The sequence below is a fragment of the Parasteatoda tepidariorum genome, chromosome X2 (assembly GCF_043381705.1).
Source record: "Parasteatoda tepidariorum isolate YZ-2023 chromosome X2, CAS_Ptep_4.0, whole genome shotgun sequence".
Taxonomy (NCBI): Eukaryota; Metazoa; Arthropoda; class Arachnida; order Araneae; family Theridiidae; genus Parasteatoda; species Parasteatoda tepidariorum.
The window spans coordinates 29,178,458-29,198,080 of NC_092215.1; the positions used below are offsets into that span (position 1 = coordinate 29,178,458).

At 28.6% G+C, this 19,623-nt stretch overlaps 1 non-coding gene across 1 annotated transcript in view; it reads right to left on the bottom strand.

The window, feature by feature from the left end:
• Positions 1-19,623, bottom strand: part of LOC107454187 (uncharacterized) — a 209,687-nt gene that overhangs the window by 79,728 nt on the left and 110,336 nt on the right. The window contains exons 7-8 of the transcript XR_006225013.2: positions 10,588-10,790; positions 8,686-8,814 (exon numbers count right to left, since the gene is read on the bottom strand). This is a non-coding gene — a transcript (uncharacterized protein). The remainder of the gene's footprint in view (positions 1-8,685; positions 8,815-10,587; positions 10,791-19,623) is intronic.

The following is a 19,623-nucleotide window of genomic DNA, read 5'->3' on the forward strand; positions in this document are numbered from 1 at the left end:
TCATTAAACAATATTATTAGTTAAATTACTAAGTTCAAAATTTTTACTATTTTTTAATTCCGTATTTAAAAGTTCAGCATAGAATTTTTTACAGAATATAGCATAATTATTGTTAGCTTTGTCTATGGGAGTAATTACAAAATTTTTTTGAAGTTGCTTAATTGATTGAACAATATTAGAAAAATTTGTTGAATTGTTATTCTTATTTAAATTATCCTTATTATTGAAAATAAAGTTTTTAAAGTAATAATAAACTCCCCATTTCCATTCTGTCAGCATACCTAAAGGTGAAGAGAATCTATTTGATATCTTTAAACAAAAACTATTGAGATCAGTAAGAAAGTATTTTAGAATATATATATATATATATATATATATATAGCGAAATAAATGTAAGTTTTCTGTCTTGGACCTTTCATTTTATTTATTCATAACAAAACTTACAAAGAATAACTAAGACATTCTTTTTACGTTTAATTCTTAACTATATTAAAATTGCAATTTATTAAAATATTTATGATGTTTCATAACTTTGCCTTAAAAAAACATAATTAATAAATATCCTTTTCACCCTGTTAATTCTCCGTGTCGTTATTGAAAAAAAAATGGGATGATTGTATATCTATTTAAAAAGTTTTTCATTCAAGAATATAACGAAGTTTATTACATTCTTTGGTAAGAAATCCATGCATGCTTTACTAAACTGATGAGATTATGAAACTAAATAATTACGTTTTCTTCGTGGAGTTCAAAAACAGGCACAAAAAAAGAAGAATATCCAAAAATGTTTCAGTGAAGAAAGAAAGAGATTTGCATAAAACTTATTTTCTAATCGAATAATATGATTTAAAAATCGATGAGATATTAGAAAAAATGCGTGTGTAAATTTGCAATATGAGTAGGTGTTGAATATGATGAAATTTAGGAATCTTATATTAATAAGAAAATATAAAGCATATAAGATTTTGAACTTTATAAAATTGACTGACAGAATTCGCTAACTTGCAAACTATATTTGAGACTGCGAAATATCAGACTGTAACTTTTAGTATCAGGACTCCTGTGAAATATCAGGACTCAGGCTAAGTAATAATAAAATGAAAAAATCCAACAATTATGGTAATGATACCAAAGCAAACAGATATAGCACTGTAAAAATTAGTAAGGATTATACTTTTCACCTGAAATCAAGATAAAATTGCTCTTATCGTATTCAACTTATCGCTTATCTTATCGTCTACTTATTCGCTTATACGCATAAAAGAAAATTTTCGTAGAAATTTACCAATATGTCTCACAAGAAAATTACTAAATTAATGTGACTAATGGTTTTCCACTTTGTGAAATGGAATGCTTGAATCTTCTAAGTGCATTCCTGTGGCAGAAAATGTAAAGACACCATTTTCTATTTAATTTATTTTAGTCTGGTTAAAACTAAAATAAATTAAATAGAAAATGGTTTAGTCTGGTTACACAGTTAAAAATTTCTTGGAAAAATGGTTAAATAACAATTTATTTAAGTGTTATTTTACCATGGTCAAGAAAGCAGTCAAATGATATATTCAAACTGTTAACTGTAGGAAAACCGTTTATTAACTGCTTCCTCCTAATACGGTTAAACAACCAAAATTTTATCAAACCAACACATAAAGAAGCCATTAGTTCCTAGCAGTTTGGTACATATTATAGCCGAGAGGTCAAATCTTTGAAACCCAATTTGTGATCCTGGATTATTAGAATACTACAGTCTCATTCAAACGTAGATGACAGCACCATGAAGCTGCTTGACACAAGAAGTCTAGTATTTCCCATATCTTACGATAAGTGAAATAACCAGATAAATTAATTAAGCCCCATTCCACGGTTCATTTGAAAAAGATAACTCAACCACAACCAAAATCAATTGCATATTACCTAACAAAAAGCCTGGCTCCAATGTCAAGTTAAATTTCTTTTGTAAGGTTTAGAAACCATGCTAAATGTTAAAAAACAGTGTAATTTTGTATTCATGATTTTTTATACATACTGGTTCTAAACGGTTTCAAAATCGTAAAGGTAAAATATGGTATTTTCCGTAATTTTTCCTGTAATAGGGTGGACAGCTGCCGGTTACTTTACCGTAGTTTAATAATTAAAATTCTAATTATATAGGAAAGTGTTTTTCGAATCCAACTATTTCACACTTTAACTAACAACGCAAACTGTAAGATTAACTTAAACACCAGTATCAAATTACAATCATTCGTAACTACATTCATTTTTTAATATTATAAATATCACATTAATTATTTAAAATTAGATGTACATACTACAAATATTATAGCGCTAAGGCTATTACTTGTGTAAATTTAGGAATAAAAATTCTAATAATATAGGAAAGTGTTTTTCGAATTCAACTATTTCACACTTAAACTAACGACATAAACTGTAAGATTAACTTAGGCACCAGTATTAAATTACAAATCCTTCGTAACTACTTTCATTTTTTAATATTATAAATATTACATTAATTATTTAAAATTAGATGCATATACTACAAATATTATAGCACTAAGACTATTACTTGTGTAAATTTAAGAATGAAAATTCTAATAATGTAGGAAAGTGTTTTTCGAATCCAACTATTTCCCACTTAAACTAACGACATAAACTGTAAGATTAACTTAGACACCAGTATTAAATTACAAATCCTTCGTAACTACGTTCATTTCTTAATATTATAAATATTGCATTAATTATTTAAAATTAGATGTATATACTATAAATATTATAGCACTAAGACTATTACTTGTGTAATAATGTGTATGAGTTTAAATGTAACATAATATAAATAAAACACAAATTACTTTATCTTTCATATACATCAATAGCATTTCAAATAGATGGGTGATTAAAGCACCAAAAGTCGATTCTTTTAATGCATATATATTAAATACTGATCTTAAAATTACATATTAAGTTAATGATGATCCTAAAATTCTTTGTAGAATACTTAGTAAAAAATGTTAGTATGTCTCAATCAAACATGGCAATACTTTTACTTTCGTTACTTGTAATGAATGCAAAAGTAGAAAGTTCGTACTTTTGCTTGTACTTCATTATTTTTATAATTTAATACTTTTACTTGTTTTTCCGTTACTTTTAAATGAAAAAAGTACAAGTAATTGTAACGATAATATCAAAAGAAATCTTTACTTTCTTCTGAAATATTTTAAAAAATTTCCTTCAAAAAAGAATTTTTTTTCGAAATTTTTAAAATATATTTTTTTAATTTATAAATTAAATGCATTTTATATTCCAGTTTACTTCTTTGACCAAACTTTTTGAGGATTGCTATTTCTTGAAAGGGAGAGGACGGCTCATTTAAACACTTAATAATAACGTTTTCTGCAAAAGTCACTACATATGTTAAAGAAAAAACAAAATTTCCAAAGATTTGGCAGTTTTAAAATTAACGTAATTTGAAACTCCTTTTTATATGCAGACATTGAATTTTCATTTCTGGTTTGGTTTCCTGAATGTTTTCAACATTTACTATTTAAATTAATTTTGTAACATTTTCCTGCATTTTAAAGTTTTATAAATTTAAATTAAAATTTAATGCACTTTAAACTTAAAACAATACTTTTTCTTGAATTTTTTTAAAGGAAAATTAAGGTTATCTTGAAATTGTGATTTCATCGAAGAGTACTTTAAAATGGTTGCTTTTTGTTTTGTACTAGTAGTTTTATTTGTTACCTTTTAAAAGTAACGTTCCCTGTATGATCTTAACATCAAATATGGTAGCAACTACTTTGCACCAAAGTGTGTCCTAGAATGCTCTTATACAGTACTAAGTGTAAAGTAACCGTAACCATTTTTTTTCTTCTTTTGCATTCAGTAGCACTAAAATTCGTAATAAAAGTAAGATAAAATACACTTAAAAGTCAGTTAAGTTATTTTTAAGATTCAAATAAAATAAGAATAATTAACTTTGAATTCGTACATTAATTCTTAAAATAAAATTAGTTTGTAAATCAAAAATACACGTACACAGTGAGAATCTTGACATTAATTCTAACTAGGCTTAACAGAGCAGAAACGGATAGAAGTTATACATGATAAAATAAATTATTAAATTTCACAGAGATTTAAAAATTAAACTATAATTATCCATATTACATAACTAAAAACCTACACAGATAGTTTAACGGCAACCTTTTATTTCGATTTCTGTATCGCAATGTCGAAAACTTCCACTAACTCGCTGCAGCTTGCATTTAAATGTAACAATCTACAAGAAATATTCAAAGCTTGCCAATATTGGCATTTTCGGAAGTGAAAATGATTCTCGTTTGGTGTAAATGGGCGTGCTTTTAGTGTAAGCTTATTCAATTAAAAGTGTTTAGATTTCGATTATGCCCTTTAAATTGTTCAAAATGTGTAAGAAAACTCAATTTGGTGTTAACCTGAAAAATAATGTTTCTTCATACAATTTTTTGTGTTGGTTAGCATCATATTTGGCGAGATATTCAGCATAGTTTTTACAGTACAGAATTAACCAGCAAAAGTTGCGTGAAACCACTTGTGCTACTTAAAAGATTTTTACGAGCTCTCGCAACGAAATTATAGAATTTTTCGTTCAACTAGCAACAAATTAAATATTTTTAAAGTACTTTAATTAAGCATGTAATTTTAGGCGCTGGTTTTCTCTTGCTATGTTAAACGCGTTTAGATTAAAAGTTAAATGAGAATTATCTAACAAGTTTTAACGCCCAATAATACTGAAATAAACAAGCTTAATTAAGATAAACCAACTTTTTATGCCTAATTCTTATTAAGAAAAGCAAATTATATTGTAACAAGCTAATTTTTACAATCAGAAACTACTGAAAGCAAACGAAGTTTATTATGCACATTAAGAAACGCGCAACAGCAGTTTAAAAACATAACACATAATAAAATAGTTATTCTAATCATATTTATTGGATAATTGCGTATTTCTATCGTGATTACTAGGTAGTTACGTGTTCTAATCATATAATGATGCCTTATCATTTTAATAATTCAGAATGATTTTAACATAATGTATGGAACTAATAAGCAATGGTAAGCCATGTCCATAAAACAGTGCCTAATACATCATTTGGCCTGAAACTCGGCGCAGGACAATAAATCTCTTATATTATATGAGACTCAAAAGCCTTTTGTATACAATGAAGGGATGTAACGTTTGGTACAAGATTACGATTTGTGGTACCCCTTGGCAGTTGTGTAATTACAATTTCTGAATTTTAAAATCAGATCCTACCTGTAACATCTTTCATACTTGGTTCGAACTATCACAGGGCGTAGAAACAATATAAAATAATTTTGGTAGTCTGGGAACAATTTATTGATTTTAGATTAATTTCACTTTTTCGCAATCTATGTTCTTATTTTATAATAGCACAGGAAAAACAATAAAATTTAAATGCAATAATTATTATTTATTTAAAATTGGATAACAGCTAGAAAAAGATTTTTAAAAAAAATTCTGTTTAGAAAGAGGTAAATCGTTTCAACAAAACCGGGAAATCTTTTTGGTTCAAAGTTTGGACATATTCTACTCACTTGATTTATTTAAATTAAATAATACAAATTATATTTCAACACCCTAGAACGAAACAAGCTTCTAAATAATAAAATAAACACTTTATGATACTACACTGTTAACCCCTTCATTGTCGCTCCCGTGAAAATGACAGGGTGAGGTTTCGCCCTCTATTTCTCGCTCCCGTGAAATTTCCGGGATGGAGTGTTCAGTAGAAACGCTCCATTAAGAAGAATAAGAATAAAACTAATTCATTTTCTTTCGCCCGGAAAATATTTTATTTCTGATTTTACTCACCAGATGGCAGTATCGGGATATTTTTAAGGTAATTATAGATAGTTAGTTTATTTTAAACTAGAAGTCAGCACTAATCAAATACGTGTATTAGGCAAAATAGGCACTTTTACGACAGTTTTATTGAAAATAAACCAATCGTTAAGGGGTAATAGAAATCACATAAGTTTTGCAGTTTTTGACCAGCAGCAGGGTTGGTACTGCAAAACCATTAATTTTACAAAGTAAATCTGTTGCCTCAACGATAATCAGACTGATACGATTATCATCCGTAATCAGACTGGCTTTTTACAGCAACAAAACGAGTTTTGCCAACAAAAGTAAATCTGTTGTCTCAACAGACTTTTCCTATATGGGAACAAGTTTTTTCCGTGAATGTTGAAAATTAAATCTGTACTCGCACCAGACGGGAATATTTCACGTCAGCAGGATTTGTATCGACCAATCATTGCTGGGATTCAAACCTGGGTCATCGAGAAGCGCGAGCTCTGTTCCCTGAGCCACTGCGAATCAAGTGCTTTATTATGGAGAAATAGTGATAGTGAGAATTTCGCTTCAATATTATATCAATTTGATAATATCGTCAAATCGCAATTTTATTTATATGATGTACAAAGCCAAAAAATAATTTCTGAAAAACGAGAGCAAGTACAGAATGTAATCGTAAAATAATTGGAGAGAAGATAAAGTTATATAACGGAATGCAAATCTGCATGGCAAAACTAGAACTTGAACAGCTGACTCTTTTAATCCGTTTGTGATTAGGGCGAAAAATACAGCAAAACCGTTTTGTCAACAAAACGGTTTTTCTCTGTTTTTAACTGTCACTAAACCGTTTAATATCTGGAGAAATTCCGAAAAACCAGCGAGCATTTTTTCTATTACCCCTTAACGATTGGTTTATTTTCAAGAAAACTGTCGTAAAAGTGCCTATTTTGTCTAATACACGTATTTGATTAGTGCTGACATCTAGTTTAAAATAAACTAACTATCTACAATTACCTTAAAAATATCCTGATACTGTCATCTGGTGAGTAAAATGAGAAATAAAATATTTTCCGGGCAAAAGAAAATGAATTAGTTTTATTCTTGTTCTTCTTACTGGCGCGTTTCTACTGAACACTCCATCCCGGAAATTTCACGGGAGCGAGAAATAGAGGGCGAAACCTCACCCTGTCATTTTCACGGGAGCAACAATGAAGGGGTTAACAGTGTAGTATCATAAAGTGTTTATTTTATTATTTAGAAGCTTGTTTCGTTCTAGGGTGTTGAAATATAATTTGTATTATTTAATTTAAATAAANTAATAATAATAATAATAATAATAGCAATAATAATAATAGCAATAATAATAACCATTTACAAAAGAAACTGCTTTTTTCTTAAATGCTGAAAGGGATTTTCAGAAACAGTTTGTCTGAAGATTAATTTAAAATTTTTCTCTAGTTTTCTAAGGTAAGTTCATTTAATTGTACAAAAGTTTAAAAAAATAGAATAAAGTTCGCGAACTTTTGAAAAAGATTCCCTTTACCTAAGATTTATTATAGTGCAATAAGTTTCTTTTTGTAGAATTATTCCGCTAACTAGAGTCAGAAAATTCTCAATAGAAACTTTGTATCTAATGATTTATTTGTACAACATAAAACTTTCTTCAAATACTAATGGGATAGTTTGTTGAAAAATATAAATTTTAAAAGCAGAAAAGGCAAGTTATTTTTTTGTGATATAATCTAACAACTGGAAAGTAGAGTATTTTACAGAAAGAAATTTTTATTGCAATATTTATCATACTAAAATATAATATTAAAACAAACATGAAACTTGGAAACTCACTTTGAAATTAATGAACCACGCATAAGTTTGAGATAAGTTAAATGAAGTTTGAATAATCAAAATTACATAATCAAAAAATAACTATCACTGTTAAACTGTGCATTGACACTTTAAGAAAGCTTTTTTTTTTCAGAATAAATTTATTTATCATTTAATGATAACAAAAATCCAAATATTTATTTTTACATCATTCTAGAGCCTTTAATTCACTTTAAATACGTAGAAAATATTTGAAACTGAAGGATAATACGATGGATGGAGTCGATAACTTCCTTAGCTTCCTCCCAATTAATTTCAAAATTTAATAATGTTGATATTATGTTACACGAAAGATTTTTTTTCGTTAAAAGAAGCATCATTATGTGAGTATTTTTTGTTTCAAAAAAGAGTAAACAAGTTTTTTTTGTTATGCATAAAGAATTAGGGCTAATTTCACAAAATTTTAACAAAGAATCAAAATCTCGAACTTGAAATACATTAGTTGTGAACTTGAAGTATATATGCTATTTGCAAGAGGTTAAATTTATTAATAAACTATTTGAAATTTTCGGAAATTATAAAGTTTGAAACTGCTTCTACTACTACAACTATGAATACTGTAACTACGACTACTACAACCATGACTACTACTACTACCAATATTATTATTATTATTGAATAAACCACTGCATGAAGTTACTGAAGACTCGAACTCATCTGTACTTCAATACAATATATCTTTGTCATTTATTTGATTTTTAGCTTGTAAATTTTCGTAAATGTAATCGATTTTGCATTCAGCAGAAATGTATAAAAAAATCCTACTTTTAAAATCTCGCAGTGCTGTTTTCCAACATTCAAACTCGCGAATTAAGCTGGCTAATCCTTATCTGGTCGACATCCCGTTATTTTTAATAAAGATCAACAACAATGTCATTCTTTCGTTATAATGCAGAAAGAAAGGGTAAGCAAAAAGCCATAAAATTTGATTTGAAAACAAAAGATACCTTATTTAGGGTGTCAACTTCATCTTCTGCACAATACGGAAATGTTATATTTGTAAGAAACCCATGAGCTCCCTGTAGATTTTGACTTGCAGCAACTAAATTATTTCTTGTCTCAGCAGNACATATGGACTTTTTTACTATGAAAAATTGATGATATTTTTCGAAAAGTGAAGAAATAAAAAAAATTGTTCACATGTGCCCCCCTCTCCCCTATATAAAAAAAAATCTTTTCAGAATTATTATTATTATTTTGAAAAGTTATCAAGTGCTTTCTCATTTTCATACCAAAATTGACGGATAAAAAATTTAGTCGTTTTCGCATCGGACAGCTTTATCTGAAATATTTTTAATAATACCGAATGTCTCCAAAATTACCGACAATTTAAAAACTCAAATGAATAAAAAAAAAATCAACTTAAAGTTGCAGAATAGTAAAATATGCCGAGTTTCGCCTAAGAAAACAAGTTATATTCTCCCAAAGCTTAAAATTTCGCGATCAATAGATGGTGCTGCTATCTTCAGAGAACTATATTTTCAAACAATCTTTTTAGACTATTTCAACTGAAATACTAGCGCAGTTTTCTGTGAATTTATTCCTGAGATTGCAGCACATTGAAACTAAAAATGGCATTTATTTTATTCTCAAAGACAATTTTTATAGTTTTCCAGTCAACAGCGCCATCTGTAGACAAAATTTGTAGTTAATTTTAAATATTGGAAATCACCTAAGCAGAACGCAACAGACCATACATTTCTTTGCTCTTCTGTCTTTCTCAAAAAAAGAAAGTCTTCCAAAGATTTTTTGAATCTTTGATCACTTTTAGGACACACAGAACCAACGAAATTTGCTCGAAATCGAATGCCCGATTGAGATGTCTATTATGAAGATGATTTTTAAATCGATGAAATTGATGGTTTTTATGCTAAAGACCACCCCTCACAAAGAAGCAAGGTGTTTTTAAGGTTGTTTTGAGGTTGACAGATGTAAAAAAATAACACTTGGGGTAAAAAATTAGGTTATATTTTGTACCAAAAAAAATCAATAAACCTCAATTTCAATCTCATTTATGCCTTACAAAATCAACCTCAAATATAACTCAGGGACTAATCACTCATTTATTGGACGAAAAGGTTCTTCCATCCAGTTTTCACCGTTTGCAATGTAAATTCGTTGCAACTGATTTTAAATTAACCCAAATGTTAACAAACCATGGAAATTTTAAGAAATATTTATTTCGTTTCCATCTGGAGACCAGTGGAATTTCTGCTTACGGCGATGCTGATGAAGATGCTGAGCACATTCCTCTTCATTGCAATTTGTATGCGAGTGCCCGATTGAAATTAAAGACTGATTTGGGGCGTCTTTCTATTTTTTGGCCTCCTATTTTATCATAACTGCTCAAAAGTATCAAAAGTCTTCCTGCCTTGTGGAATTTTGTTTTTAATGTAAATTTGTAAATTTTTTTGTTTTTGCTTTCTACTTACTTCTGTAAGCCTCATGCTATACTTTGTGGTGCAAGAAGAGTTTTCAATGGTTTAAATAAAAAAATATATATATATAACTCAGAAATAATTTTAGTTTGGATTGGGGGGAATTATTCACACCTCAAATATACTTATTTTCTTAAAGAGTGTATTAAAGAAAGATAATCCTTACACCTCAAAAGCAACCACCTTAAGCTTATTGCTCTAAAGTAGGCTTCTATCAGCCTTAAGTGGGAGTAAAACAACTTCATACACTTTGATTATACACCCTGGGAGGTTGATCTTTAAAGGTTGTTTTTGACATCAACTTTAAATAAACCTCAAATCAACCTTGTCACCTCAAATAAACCTAAAAAATACCTTGAAATTTTGTAAGAAGAAAAATAACAATAATTCGGTGTTTATTTATATTTTAACTTACTTTTCAGATATCTCCAACAACTCTTTCCATTTTTGAACAGCCAATCCAAGTTGAGCACAAGCTTGTTTTATCATTATTTCCGCTTGCTTCCATTTAAAATGTGCTTGATCAATATGATTTTTTCTCTCCTGTAATAAATCGTATTCTTTCTCAAGTCTGTTTTCTCTCTCACTGCCATACTGACCACCAAATATGCTATCTGAAAAAAATATTTCATGGTTTTTATAAACTTGAAGTTCTTTATTTTATTTTTAAAAATATTGGTGCAAGTTGATTTGAGAAATGAAATAAGAAAGAGATCATGAGGAAAAAAACAACTGAAGTTAATTCATAGTATCTTGCTAAGATAAAGGAAGACTATATAAAAAATCGTATTCTTTCTCAAGTTTGTTTTCTCTCTCACTGTCATACTGACCACCAAATATGCTATCTGAAAAAAATATTTCATGGTTTTAATAAACTTGAAGCTCTTTATTTTATTTTTAAAAATATTGGTACAAGTTGATCTGAGAAATGAAATGAGAAAGAGATCACGAGGAAAAAAAAACAGTTGAAATTAATTCATAGTATCTTGGAATCAAGATAAGGGACGACTATATAAAAAATCGTATTCTTTCTCAAGTGTGTTTCCTATCTCACTGTCATACTGACTACCATATATGCTATCTAAAAAATATTTCATGGCATCAAGCTGAGGGAAGACTTAATTGCACGATGATAAGGTTCTATTTATCACCTTATTAAGGTTGCTGTGAATTTACCGCTACTAGGGTTCAATGAAATAATACGGTCCTTTCATCTTTCAATTAAGATTGCAGTGAGTTTTAACACTATTATGGTTAAACAAGATAGTAAGGTTTAATTTATCACCTTATTGAGGATGCAGTGAATTTAAACGTTATTCGTTTTTATGATTCAACATGATAAGGAAGTTCTATTTATCATCTTATGAAGGTTGCAGTGAAAATTAATGCTAGCATGATTCAACGCGATAATAAGGTTCCACCGATCACCCTATTAAGGTTGCACTGAGTTTAACTACTATTATATTTCAACCATTTTATAAGGTTCAGTTTACCACCTTACTGAGGTCACAGTTATTTTCAATGCTATTATGATTAAACTGGTTAATAAGGTTCTATAGATCACCTTTTTATGTTACAGTAAATTTAAAAGCAATTATGAACATTTGGATAATAAGGTTCTATTTCGCACCGTATTAAAGTTGCAATGAAATTTAAAGCAATTATCGTTCACCGCTATAGTAAGGTTCTATAGATCACCTTATTAAATGTGCAGTGAATTTTAACGCTGTTGTGGTTTAACACGGTCCAAAATTTTAAACAGCGCATAGTATCACGTAAATTTGCTACAACCGTAGTAAAGAGTATAGTTAAACCATTTTATTGATATAGTTTGTTCCGCAATTGAAAAAAATTCTATTTTGTCGAAAATAATTGAAATTATCACCTTTTGACTTGCCTGATACTGTTCTCCTTATTATGGCCCAAAATACTACATATTGGTTCAACTTTGAACTGTTATGTTATAGACTGTCTCTACACTTGGGGCAATTTAATCATATTCATATTAAAATTTTAATGTTATATTAATATATTTCAGCATATTTTTAATGAATTATGCTTATATGAATTTGAAATTATGTTATATTACATTATGATTTATGCTATATTATACTATGAATTATGTTATATTATGTTACGAATTATGTTACATTATATTATGAATTATCTTATATTAATATGTTATGTTATTATTTATGTTATATTAATGTTTTCAGTTCTTCTTATAATTATTACGCTTTTTCTTATTTATTTTTAAAATGTCGTTATTATGTTTTAATAAAGAATGTTGTCATACGCCGCTAGGAGGGGAGTAAAAAAAAATTAAGCTTCCCTTCAATTTTGAAATATCGAGAATCCATTTGCATTCCATCGTGCCTGTCCAATACACCTAATTTCATTAAAATCTAAAGGGAGGCATTTCCGAGCCTGGATTCCTATGCAGTTTTAATCCTGATGATATGAACTAAATACCCTAGAAGTTTGTCACAACGTTAATCGGACCCCCTGTTATATATAACGATTTTCAAACTTGTATATTTCAACAAAAAATTGATTAAAAATGTCATTTTAAAAAAAATTGCAGCTTGGAAACAGAGACCGATTGCAGACTTGAAATCAGTGACGTGTCTCATGTAACAGAAAAAAAATCGTTTCCTATCGGATATTTTTCCTATAGAATATTTTCCTACAGTATTTTATTTTCCTATTTTTCTTGTAGGATATATTCATGGGATTATAGATATTTATTTAATCTATAGGACCATTTTTCATCCCATTCCTTACAAAAACAAAACGAAAAATTTTGAGTTTTCCACTATATTTTTGACATAGACAATAACATTATACTCTCTTAGCATTTTAAAAAAAATTGAAAAATTATATGGTTAAGTTGTAATGCAAATTTTAACATTGATTTTGAAAAAATTAGTAAATTTCGTAGCTGTAAAATTTAAAAAAAAACACTACTGCATTTGCTTTCAGTTAAAATGTATCGATTATTTTTAACACTTAGGACATAATTATTTATCCGCTTCTAGATTGCCGTAGTATGAACCGATAGTAATTCCTTTTATGCATGAAGTACATTTATTGTTATTAAAATTTGTGAAAATTTACGGAATAACAAATCTGTAAACCGAATAACTAATGCTCTCATTTATAACTTTCACATGGTAGATAGTGTATTGTTCGCATAATTTATTATAATTTATAGCTTTAATGGTTTGGAGTTGAGATAAAAGTACCAATAAATATGTAAAATATGGTGAATTTCTACCCTACTATGCAGATTGTTAGTTAAATATTCATGACAATTAGTTGAGTGATCAGCTGTTTAGAAAAATTACCATACTTAGCAAACATTGAAGGCAACTGGTATTGAATATTTACTATGAAATAATCAAAACAACAAGCAGAACAATATTTAAAACCAAAATTAATGAAAGAAATAGATGAACAATAGAGGGAGAAAAAAACTGAAAAAATTATTTTTTGTGAGTTCAATGAAAAATTTATTTTCCGATTTCGAAAAAATATGGATTAAAATAATAAATTAACAGCGAAGTTTTATTTCTCATGCTGGGCTAAATTCTCAGATAGCTAGATTCTTTCACTGGGATTTTAATTTTTATGCCTTATCGATTAAGTAATTTCTAAAAACAACTCTTTCCANATTTAACATGCACCAGTCACCATTTACTATACGGGGAGTCTTCGACCGGCTGGATTTGAACTCCCGTTTTCGAAGAACGTGAGTCCAGCTCCCTGTATATATATATATATATACGCTGGGAAGTATAATTATAAAATCTATATGAATAAAAATATAAAGTCTTTCGGTTATAACCTCAAAACTGTTTAGGTATTGAAGAAAAAGCAGTTTCTTTTGATATTGAAAAAGCGACTGGATGTTAATTTTTAAAAAAAATCATGATAAACTGCAAGTAAAATAATGAAAGAAAATAGATTAAAAAAATTATTTAAAAAAATATGTAGGTAAAAAGGCAGGAAAATATTGCCTTTTGATATTTTAGAATTTATTAATGTCTTAACAAAATTTTTAATAGGATAAATTTAATCCACATTATAAATTCCTTATTTATTGAAAAAAATATGTTTATAATATGGACTCTTACCATATTGTAAACTATGTTGAAAACTCTCACTATGGTGTTAGGATAAAATTTTGGTGTATAGTAATTGGCAAAAAATATTTAAAATTATTTGTGCAAATATATTACTAAAAATGTGCTTATATTAGAAAAAAATGTTTTTAGACCAATACGTTTTTCAATAAAGCCATAAATTGATTTTAATGCGCATGAAAATATGTGTTGACAATAAACAAACAAACAAAAATTCAACAAATAAATAAATAAAAATTTATCCGTGAAAAAGTAAATAAAAAAATGTATCCACATGCACTGTAAAAGTTTTAGTTTACCTTAGCACGAAAAACAGCGGCAATTGTACAGCAAAATATTTTACAGTGTATTAAATAACCCCACTTCAAAATATCTAAGTGAATAGATAAATAAAAAAGGTAGCCATTAAAAAATAAATCCAGTAAGTATTAAACATCTTTTTATTACTACACAAATTTTTCCTATAAACAAATAAAATGTATTTCATTCATCGCCATAATTTTATTATTTACCTTTATTTTGACGTCCTTGTTCTAAAAATAACAACCGTTAAAATTTCCTTTAGGTTTCTAATACATTGGCTCATGCATACAGAAGTTTGTTTTTTTATGACATTGATGTTCATTAATAAAATCTTTAAGGATTTAATGCCGAAAGAAATAAACTGAAATACACTCTAACATTAAACGCGAAACTTTATTGATATAACCTTGGTGTGGAAATCAGCAGTTACAAAATTATTCACGAGCAAGTATTTCTCAGATGTCACGGAAATGTTGTCGTGTCTCGTATTTTCTTAAAGAGAAATTAAGCTAAAAATTCATTTGACGTTTCTGAGTATTGAATAGAAAATGTCAAGTTATCGTAGAGGCTTTTATTCCGTTATATTTAAATGTTCCAAAACACATGTTTGACGTTGTCTATGTGAAGGTGGTTTTTAATTAAAAAGAAATAGCTTACAATTTCTTTTTCTCATATTTAATTATGGGCAGTTTTGTCAATTTTACATGTATTTCCAGCTGACTCAGCCGCTCTGATTATCTTATAAGTTACGATTTTCTAAAAAAATTAACAAAACATAAAAATAAAAAATATGTATATTTACACATTGCCTTAAAAATTAGCGAATTGCCATAAATTAGCTTAAAAATTGTCATAAAAATTAGCGAAAGATTTGTCAGAGTGAAGCGAAATTTTACAAACGCTAGTTGTTGTTGTTGTCGGCCATTAAGGCAAAGGGGGTGCAATTGTTCTTGTTTTCCAGTGGCGCCATCTATTGCCAAGAATTCGACTTCTACCTCACCCATACGCCATACCAGTTTATAGGGCTGTCCCATTCATGAATCCATTCATTCATCTACAGATCGTAATTTTGACCTGAACCAGAGATATATCAATCTCCAATTCAGTACCCCCAGATGTATAGATTTGTTATGGGAACATGGATAACTTTGTGATCCGACATATTTAACATGCACCAGTCACCATTTACTACACGGGGAGTCTTCGACCGGCTGGATTTGAACTCCCGTTCTCGAAGAACGTGAGTTAAGCGCCCTGCCATCCAGGTTATCTTGGCCTAGATATGCAAGTACAATACTGATATAAGTTATTTAAAAAATCCGGAGCTGAAAAAATAAATTATTACTGAAGAAATACAAACGGATGGAGATTATAGTACCCTCTTGTCGCGAATGCGAAATGCGATACTGTCAAGAATTGAGTCATTCAAGTCTCTTAGATGATCTGCTGCATGTTTGACGCTGTTTTTACAGTTGCTGTAAAAATACCGCTAAATCGACCAAATTATGAGACTGTCCAATTACCCGTCCTAGATATGCTAGTTCGGTGACAAATCTATGAATCAGCAGGCCAGGGAAGGGTAGTAATGTGTAAATCTCGCCTACGTAGTACATAGTGCGCACATAGCGGTTCTATGTACTACGTACTACGTAGTACATAGAATAGCTTCTACAGTTTGTGTTATAATATAGGGTGCCCTCGCATAAGACGCACAGTTTTTCCTAATGTTGATCCACGGTGCTATAACAGCCCTGCGGTACATTCGTGACATCATTCGTGACAGGTCAACATGTATTACAGGTCTCCCAAAAACAATTTTTCAACAAGAAATTGCTCGGCCACACACGGCAGGGGTGTTACAGGATTTGAACACATATTATAAAATAACAATTTATTGTTAATTTTACCAAAATCGTTATCAAAGCATTTCTGTAAAAACTGTTCCCATAGGGTCAAAAAAATACTCTAAATTTTACCATACTCTTCTTTTTACCATACCCAGTTTTGACCATACTTTTTTTCTCAGTATGGTAATAACCGTTTAATTAAAAAAAAAATTTTTTCGTTAAATATTATTTGCAATGGTAAATGAAAAGCGAAGTAATTGAATGGTAATGCAGAATGTTTTTTTTAAATTCCCTGTTTTATTTTAACCTAGTTTTGCCATTTTTAAAATGGGGCAGGTGATAAATTATAAAAGGAAGAACATTATTATTTTTTATTTGTCAGTAATTTAAGCAACCTTGCTTAAAATTTAACACGATACTTTTATACGGAATTACAATTTGTCTTAGGCATCATTATCCATTCAGATCCAATTTTTTTCTTCATATTAGCGTCTAGGAAATATATTTGTTTATCTTGAAAGCAAATTGAAAAATCATTCCAACATAAAATAAAATTCCTTTATACCATATAGAGCACATTAAGTATAAATGCTAAACTGCTTTTTCATTTTAAAAAGATAGTCATTGAATATTTTTTCTGGTACTTTTTTCAATTCGAAAATAACCGAGGCAAGAACAAATTAATAAAGAACAATTTCACTTTTAAAGGTTATCAATAACTTAACCACCATAACGTGAAATCTAAATTGACAGTTGCCAACTATCTTGGGTTTCACAACTAATTTATATTCAAGTTTTATCAAAATTAAAGTAGGATTTCCCTGAAAGGAAAATTAAAGTATATTCCAAGTATCGTAACAAAACAAACTTGTAACTAAACATTCTTGTAACAAAATTAACAAAGAACATTTTTGATCTTAAGACTATCAACAACCTAACCACCATAACATGAAATCTATCTTGAAAGTTAAAAGTAATATTTGGTACCACTACCTATTTGTATTCAAATTTCATCAACAAAAAAAAACTAGATTTTCCTGAAATAAAAATCGATATAGGATATACAAAAAATATTAACTCGAAACCTTTCTATTTATTCTCTTGAAAATAATCTCGTGCATTATAATTTGACTGAAATGATGTTTTACCCCCTTAATTCATTAATATTGAAGTTCTATCAAACATAAAATCTGATTTTCCTGAAATACAAATAAGTATTGGATATCCAAAATATAATAACTCATAAAATATAGTGACAAGAACAAAAAAATGTTTTAAATATATTTTATAAATAATTTTTATCGTATATGTTTTTAGAAATTTTGGCACTTAACATTTGATTTGATATAAATATCTAAGTTCTCCTTTGAACAAAAAAACTATTGAAAATAATTAAAGAATTAACCCCTCAAAAGCAGCTATTAATAATAATTAGAAAGCTGAGGTTAGCAATGCCTATAACAGAAACTGACAATAGTATGCAGTAAGTGTAGGTTACACAGAATTTTATAAACCCGCCTCATATCATATTTGCATCATCTTCGATTTTAGTGACACCTGTGCTTACCGTATAGAATGACAGTGACAAAATAAATTTTTAAAAATACGTTTTATAAATAATTTTTATCATATGTATATGCTTTTAGTACTTTTGACACCTAACCATTGATTTGATATTAATAACAAAGTTCACCTTTGAACAAAAAAATTATAAAAAAGTATTAAAATGTCCACCAAATGAGCTCCTGAAAAGCAGCTATTAATAATAATTAGAAAACAGAGGAGAGCGATGACTATAACAGAAACTGACAATAGTATACAGTGATTGCGATACTGAATACAGAACAAATATATACAGAACATTTTTGATTTTAAAGCTGTTAACAACCTAACTGCCATATCATGAAATCTAAGTTGACTGCTACAAACAGTATTAGATATCACTATCTAAGCATATTGAAGTTTTATCAAAAATAAAATCGCTCTTTCCCAGAATAAAAATAGAATATCCAAGAAAAACTCGCAACACTTCACCTGAAAATACTCTCCTGTATTATAATTTGACTTAAATGGCGTTTTTACCCCTTTTATTCATTAATTAACATTCCTTTTACGAAATTTCTCATATGCTTTCACATAAGGGAGTGTATACCATATTTAGAAAGGTTTTAGGCGATCAATATGTTCCGTAAAGCTTCTCGCCGCCCGCCAAGCCTTTACGTCACGGAATGTAGAGGAATTCTCTAAGCTAGGAAAGCTTAAGACTTATGAATTCTTAGAAAATTTAGAATAATTAGAAATTAGTCATGAATGCACAACATATTGGCGGAATTTTCATTATAAATTAATAGTTTGTCAATTATAAGATTTTATGCAATAATTCATTGTGTTATATATTAATATGTAATGCAGTAATAATTAAGGTTGCAATTTAAAAAAAATAGCCTGTTGGGATTTTACGAAAATATATTAAATTGTGATTATGAAGCAGTTCGAAGTGTTTAAAAAATGCATGCGCGCAAGGAGAAAAAAAAGTATCATGAACTGGTAAAATTACCATATTTTATGTTAATAACATTTCCAGTTGAAAATAAATTACAAAAAACGTAATTCTATTTCATAAAACCGAAATATAAGGTGTTAAAAACAATCATTTCGTAATTTTTCCGTTTATATGGTAACGGTTTACCGGAAATTCTGGTTTTGAAAATTTTAGTTCTAATTACCGCACATTCAGTAAAAAGTGCAAAATTGAAAAATAAATTTTACCGAAAAAATAGTTATTATGCCATGCTCTTAGGTATCATGATAAAATTACTTCAGTCACCAAAATTTATCACATATTATAAAACCATATTTTTTTGCTAATTTTACCAAAAACATTACCAAAGCACTTTGGTAAAAATTACCGAGTTTTTGGTGTTTCCATAGAGTCAGAAGCATTGTAAATTTTAACATATTCTTGAAGTTTTGACCATACTTCTTTTCTCAGTGTTGAAGGTGCATGTTCTGAGCAAATCAAAATTTTAAAGAAAAGTTAAAAATCTACTTTTTATGTCAAAGAAGATAAAAATATTATAAATTGTAAATCTAAAATTATATTCAAAAACATGAATACTTCATAACAAAGGCGTAATAATTAAATAAAGTTG